The sequence below is a fragment of the Emys orbicularis genome, chromosome 4 (assembly GCF_028017835.1).
Source record: "Emys orbicularis isolate rEmyOrb1 chromosome 4, rEmyOrb1.hap1, whole genome shotgun sequence".
NCBI lineage: Eukaryota > Metazoa > Chordata > Testudines > Emydidae > Emys > Emys orbicularis.
Genome location: NC_088686.1, coordinates 138485701 through 138493210, shown reverse-complemented (window position 1 = coordinate 138493210; position 7510 = coordinate 138485701). Strand labels below are relative to the sequence as shown.

The 7510-nt window shown below is 54.2% G+C and overlaps 1 pseudogene; it reads left to right on the top strand.

Annotated features, from left to right (window-relative positions):
* Positions 1 to 1091: 1091 nt before the first annotated feature.
* The window catches only part of LOC135877886 (voltage-dependent L-type calcium channel subunit alpha-1S-like), a 74483-nt pseudogene continuing 68064 nt past the window's right edge, over positions 1092 to 7510 (top strand).

Here is a 7510-nt window from a genome sequence, read left to right as displayed (position 1 = left end):
CAGACACCTGCACTCCCATCCCCCCAGAGCCAAGCCACACTGCACCCCCTGGCCCAGAGACCAACGCCCCCTCCCCCCAGAGCCCAGTCGCGGGGCAGCCCCCGGCACAGACACCAGCACCCCCAGAGCCTTTACTCCCCCCAGCTTCTTTACTGTCCCACCGGGGGACATGGTGTGGTGCAGCCCTGTCCTTCCTCAGCCTTTGCCAGAGCTGGCTGCATCTCCAAGGCCCTCTCCGTCCCTGGGAGAATGAGGATCAAAGTGCTCCACTCTGCAGAGTCCAGCGGCCCCTAGTGGCAGTTAGAAATTCTGCAGTGGCAACAGGGAATTCTGCAAAATTTTGCATTGTGTGGCAGCGCAGAATTCCCCCAAGGAGTAAGAGGCTGTGCGTGAGCAGGAGCAGCAGGTGTGGAGGTGACCTGGGAGTTGGCTGTGGAAGGAATGCTAGCTGGGTACAGAGTTATTGGGAGGCTATGGATGCAAATCACATGCAGATCAGCAAGCCACTTAGTGAGAGAGTGGGGGGCTTCTCTCAAAGAGTATTAAACTGGTTTGCTCCATTTTCCCTCTTAACAACAGGGGATACGTGAATTAGAGATTCTCACCCAATAGCAGTATTGCCAACCTCAAGAGATCAAGAATCATAGAAGATCAGGGTTGGAGGAGACCTCAGGAGGTCATCTAGTCCAACCCCCTGCTCAAAGCAGGACCATGACTCACATCCTCTAAAATCATGTGATTGGCCCCACAACCAGTGACATTTAAAAAAAAAAATCAAACTCTGTTTTTCAATCTGTCTTTTGCCTTTCGAACTCTCCTCTGCTTGTGTGTGTGTGTGTGTGTGTGTATGTGAGAGAGAGAGAGAGAGAGAGAGAGAGAGAGAGAGATAATGTCCGGTTGACAAGTCAACCTTTAATGAACACGTGCCTCTCTCTGGCTGCTTGAATGGAAGCTGCAAGTAGACAGACATACTTCAGGAGAATTCAAAAGGAGAAGATGCAGAAGATGTTGTATTTGGGCTAGTCCTCAGTACCAAGAGATTCATTTCAATATAATAGTCGTGCTTCTGGTAATGGTATCTCCTTATGAGGATGGAGCCCCTCAAAAGTATCCATTCCAAAATGGAGAGCTATCGTAGAGGGAAGGCATCCATGCTGGTTGGAAAAAGGGGAGGATGTATGGGAAGTTCTTGTACACAGGTATAACCCTAAGTACTCAGTGGAGAGCTCTGTCGTGTGACAAAGTTACAATATGATAGAAAAACCTAATTCACACACATTTAGAAATAGACTGAACAAGGCCTATAACATGGAGCCGGCAAATGAGCAATGAACAGCTGAGAAACACAAAGCATTCTCTCTGTGCAGCACGTTTTCCAACGATTTTTGAATAATGAGGTGAGCTGTAAAGATCTTGACACGTAAGAAGATCTTTACAACAGCAAGCCCCTTTCAGAGCTTTCCTTAGCTCAGTGCAGTAGTTACAGTCATAATCCCTGAATATGATTTTTTTTTAAAATAATCAATTCAGTCACATTCAAAGCATTTCGACCGTCTTCTGTTGTTGTATAATTTTGATAACTACATACATATGTACACGATCCAGTAATTACAATGAATAATTTGGTTTTTAATTAATAATTGTCCAAATAACTAAACATAAATCATTTTTAATTTTAAATAGTCTTCTCTTTCGCAGCCTCCCCATCCCCCCATCAGTTCAGGCCCCCCATCAGTCCCCAACCCCTCAATCCAGCCCCCGGAGCCTCACCTCTGCTCCTCCTAGGTTTCCTCACCCCCCTTTCCCAGGCCTGGGGGTTGTAGTGGGGTCCCCTCTCATCTCCCCTTTCCCAGGCTGGGGGGTTAGGGATGGCTCCCTCTGTCCCTTTCCAGGCCAGGTGCTGGAGGGGAAAAGAGCAGAGGTCCTGCCCTGTCCATGTTTTTCACAGGATGGGAGGAGGGAACGGAGCCAGTGCTGGCTCAGCCAGCTTCCAGCAGGACCAAACTTCGCAAGAGGGCTGTAGCTTCTTGCGTCAATGCCAGACAGGCTCCAGACCCCCCTGAAATCCGGTCACCCACTATAAAATCAGAAGCTGCACTTTGCTGCATGACTGCTGTGGGGGGTCCCAGGGCTGCTGGGTCGTTCCCCCTCACTAGGCATCGCTGGTCTGTTACCCACCTCACTCCTGGTTCCCTCCTGCCCTTTGTCTCTCATAGGAGAAGATAGAATACGTCTTCCTGATCATCTTTACCATTGAAGCCACACTCAAGATCATCGCCTATGGGTTTCTACTTCACACGGATGCCTACCTCCGAAACGGCTGGAACGTGCTGGACTTCGCCATTGTCTCTTTGGGGTAAAGGAGAGCTGGTTTGGTGGGGTGGGCAGAAGGTTTCTTAGAAAATGTCCTGTTTGTTCTTGGGGCGGGTTGTGAGACCACGGTAGGGAGAGCGTGACCAGGCCCGACACCTGGAGTTGGAGCCAAAGCTCACTGAAGCCGGTGGGAGCGTTTCTAGTGACTCCCCTTGGAGGAGGTTCACTTGCCTTTTCCCACACGGCGCCCCTCTGCCTGAGATGACTCCCCTGAGCTCGCCCGCATGCCCTCTCCACTTTTAAGTCCTCCTTCGAGACCTACAGGTTCTGCACACGGGCTGGCTTGAAATCAGAGCTGGGAGAATAACCGATCTTTCGATTCACTGGCCATGCCGAAAAACAGAAAAAAAGCCGCACTGAACCGGTCTGAGATGAGGTTATGGTTTAGCTGTGCTGGCAGGGGCTCTGGTGTGAACTTCCCTGGTGCGGCCTGTACAGGGTGAGATTGACTTTCCTTGCTTGGATTTTTTTTTCCCTGTCTCCTTCCCCCCTTTCCCTCCCCCTCCACGTTCCTTCTCTCGCCCCCCTCCTCCCCTTTCCCCTCTCTTCCCTGTCCCATTCCCTTCCTCACCCGCTCTGGCAGGCTGGTCACGGTGGTTGTGGAGCAGATCAACGTGATGCAGGGCATACTGCCGTCGGGGAAGGACGGCTTTAACATCAAAGCCCTGCGAGCCTTCCGCGTGCTGAGACCCCTGCGCCTGGTGTCGGGAGTGCCAAGTGGGTGAAAGCTGCCCGGACGGCAGGCGGCTCGCTGGCGGGAGGCTAGGGTCACAGCAGCTGCAGTAGGCTTCCCCTTCGCACGGGTCTGTGGCCAGCCCCCAGCTGGGCCTCAGCGGAATTCCAACCGATCAGCAAAGTCTAGATCAGGGGTGGCCAACCTGAGTCTGAGAAGGAGCCAGTATTGACCAATGTACATTGCCAAAGAGCCACAGTAATACGTCAGCAGCCCCCAATCAGCTCCCTCCCCCCCGCTCCCAGAGCCTCCCACCCTCTTGACAGCCCCGCTGATCAGCATCTCCCCCTACCTCCCCGCACCTCCCGATCAGCTGTTTCGTGGCGTGCAGGAGGCTCTGGGGGCAGGGCTGGCTCCAGGGTTTTGGCCGCCCCAAGCAGCCAAACAAAAAAAAAAAAAAGCCGCGATCGCGATCTGTGGCGGCAATTTGGCGGGAGGTCCTTCGCTCCGAGCCGGAATGAGGGACCGTCTGCCGAATTGCCGCCGAATAGCTGGACGTGCCGCCCCTCTCTGGAGTGGCCGCCCCAAGCACCTGCTTGACAAGCTGGTGCCTGGAGCCGGCCCTGTCTGGGTGGGAGGGGGAAGAGCGAGGGCACGGCAGGCTCAGGGGAGGGGGCAGGAAGGGGTGAAGTGGGGGCAGGGCCTATGGCAGAGCCAGGGGTTGAGCAGTGAGCACCCCCCGGCACACTGGAAAGTTGGCGCCTGTAGCTCCAGTCCCAGAGTCGGTGCCTATACAAGGAGCTGCATGTTAACTTCTGAAGAGCCGCATGTGGCTCCGGAGCCACAGGTTGGCCACCCCTGAACTAGATAGTCCCAGTGCTAGTGCCCCTCGCGGAGACATAACCCACCAAGACCCAGCATGCGCCAATCCCACCATAGCCTGTTGTGAAAGGAGCTGGTGGGGGTCACCCCAGTTTCTAGGAGCCAGATGCCCCCATCCTGAGACCATCTCCCAAGGAGATGGACTGCGGGGACTCAGCCTTCCCCAATCCCTCTGGGGCAGTGTGAGGGGGCCTGGAGCTGCTGCTGCCTGTAATGGGATTGAGAGATTTCAGTCACCAGGGCTTTCCTTCTCACACACACCCCTCCTGGGACATGTAGGGACACATGCTAGGGAGGAAGGATGGCCTAGTGGTTGACACCCGTGAGAGCTGGGCCCAGGTCCCTCCCTCTCTTCCCTGCCATGTGCTGGGGTGGTGAAGCAGTTCAATGTGTCTGTGAGAGCCGTGCTGCCAGTTAGGAGGGGAGGGGGTGTGACATGTTACCCTTCTCTCTCTCTCTCTCTCGGCTGCAGGCCTGCAGGTGGTCCTGAACTCCATCATCAAGGCCATGGTGCCCCTGCTCCACATCGCCCTGCTGGTCCTCTTCATGATCATCATCTACGCCATCGTCGGGCAGGAGCTGTTCAAGGGAAAGTTGCACAAGACCTGCTACTACATCGGGACAGGTCTGGAACGTGGGCGACCCTCCCACCAGCCGGGGGGCCATGCCATAACCCTCCCAGCCACACCATATAGCCATATAACCATATGACGTGGCTGGGAGGTGTATGCCATATCTGGGGGCGTTATATGACTACATGGCATGGCTGGGAGGTGTATGGCATGATTGGGGGCATTATAAGGCTATATGGCATGACTGAGATGTGTATGGCATATCTGGGGGCGTTATATGGCTGTATGGCATGGCTGGGAAGTGTATGGCATGGTTGGGGGCATTATAAGGCTATATGGCATGATGGAGAGGTATATGGCATATCTGGGGGTGTTATATGGCTGTATGGCATGGCTGGGAGATGTATGGCATATCTGGGGGCATTATATGGCTATATGGTGTGGCTGGGAGGGTTATGGCATGGCTGGGGGCGTTATATGGTTATATGGTGTGGCTGGGAGGGTTATGGCATGGCTGGGGGCATTATATGGCTATATGGTATGGCTGGGAGGGTTATGGCATGGCTGGGGGCATTATATGGCTATATGGCATGGCTGGGAAGTGTATGGCATGGCTGGGGGCATTATATGGCTATATGGCATGGCTGGGAGGGTTATGGCATGGCTGGGGGCGTTATATGGCTATATGGTGTGGCTAGGAGGTATATTGCACTGCACCAGAGCCCTCCTCTGGGTGGGGCCGGGGGCTAAGGCACAAGCAGCAGCAGGAGTGTAGTTGTCCTTCTCCTCTGCTCAGCCTGACTTCTGTGCTTCGGTTTCACCCTCAGATATCATTGCCAAAGGGGAAATGGAGAAGCCATCCCCATGCACCAGCACCGGCCACGGGTATCACTGCACCCTCAACGGCACTGAGTGCAGGAGCGGGTGGCCGGGGCCCAACAACGGAACGGTATCACCCATTTTGATCATTTTGGCTTCGCCGTGCTGACCGTGTACCAGTGCATCACCATGGAGGGATGGACGGAAGTCCTCTACTGGGTAGGTGCAGGCCTGAGCCCGCTGGCTGCGAGGGAGGAGACGCCGGCACGCTCTTTGAACAAGAACATGGTACTAAGCGGGTTGGGCTGGCCAGGCTTCCCAAAGGGTGGGAATCCTTCCGGGGCAGCGAGCCCCGCAGACTCTGCAGCTATTGGATGATGCATCCACTGAGCAATGAGCTCCCAGGGAGAAAGTGGCACCCGCCAGTGCAGCAGAGTGTTTGAACCCTGCCTAGCCAAGAGAGTCCCTGTCCAAGTACCGCTGAGACTCTCAAACGAACCCTACCCTTGCCTTAAAAGACAGGAGCCTGGTGGGAGCGAGTCCTCGGACGGCTCCTCAGCTCTGGAGCTCAGGTATGCTTATGCGACCATAAACTTGCCCTCCAAGCCACGAAGAATGGTAGGGGAGGAAGGATGGTGTGACGGCTCAGGGACAGGCTGGGAATTGCAGAGCTGAGTTCCAGTCCCGCCTCTGCCTCTGGAAAGCGCTTGGTGTGTTACCCTTCTGGGTATCCTTTGTTCCCAGGAGTGTGGGCTGAGGGCAGCTTGAGACACAGGTTGCTGGGCCAGTGTCTGATATTGTATCTGGTGGCTTTTAATAATAACACCACCTAGCTCTTATACAGTGCTTTTCACCATTAGATCTTAAAGCATTTCACCGTCGTTATACCTCCCCCCCCGGGAGGCAGGCAGGACAGTGCTATTATCCCCATTGCACAGATGGGGAGCTGAGGCCCAGAGGCTAAGTGACTTGCTCTAGGTCACACAAGGAGTCTGTGGCAGAGTAGGGAGTTGGGTCTTCAAAGCCTTAAACTAGTGCCCTAACCACTGGGTTCCTGGGAGGAAGGCTGGTCAATGAATAGGGACAAGTCTGAAACCTGGGAGACCCAGGTTCAATTCCCTGCTCTGCCACAGACTCCCATTGTGACCGTGGGCAAGTCTCTTAGTCGTTCTGTGTCTCAGTTCCCCATGCGTAAAGACTGTGAGGTGCTCAGCTACTCCAGTAATGGGCTTACCTGAGCCAGGTGGATTTGGTTCTCCCCCTGGATCTTCATCTGCCTCTGTCCTGCTCAGGTGAACGACGCCCTCGGGAACGAGTGGCCCTGGATCTATTTCATCAGCCTCATTCTGCTGGGCTCTTTCTTCATTCTCAACCTGGTGCTGGGCGTGCTCAGCGGGTAAGGCGTGTGGGCTGCATGGTGCCGCTCTCCTTTCTCTCTGTCCCAGCAGGGGTCTGCCCCGAGGGAGGGGCCGGGCCGGGCCCTTATTGAGTTTGGGGATATGAACAGAAAGTCTGAAGGGGGTTTTTAACCTTTTTCTTCCCTTCTTCCTTGGTACCTTGGCTACCAAGGCTATCAAGCCTTGTCTTCCCTTTTCTCTTGGAGAGCTCTTTGGATAACTCAGGAATGTGGGGCAGGGGCGCTCTCAGCCCTTAATTGAAGGGACAGGATGGCGGAATTCTTAACACAGAGAGCTTTTCTCCCCAGCCTTAACAAAACCAGACAATGAACACATTGTAATTATTCAGTTGTATTGTGGTAGCACCTAGCAGCCCCCATCCTGGCCCAGGACCCCATGGTGCTAGGTGCTGTGCAAACACAGAACAAAAAGACAGTCCCTGCCCCAACAGCAGTTTTAAATAGTCCCTGTAAAATTCCCTTCCCTTCTCAGTTAACAAGGTGTCACTTCCTTGGTCCCTGCAGTGTCACAATCTTACTAGTCCTCGAGTCTTCCAGCATAGCCAAGACATGAATTAAAGCAAACGGGTAAAATACCACTGAAAACAAACCCACCCGTCCTTTCCAGGCCTGCTTTATCCCTCAGAAGGGAGCAAAAAAAGGCCAAGCCCGATGTTTTTCCCCCTTGACAGATGGGAAAGTGGGCACAGCTGGCAATCTCTCTGCACCCTCCAGCTGTGTGAGCTTCCCCTTTAGCTCTGACACTCTGTTATGATTTCCTCAAGGCTTTCCAGT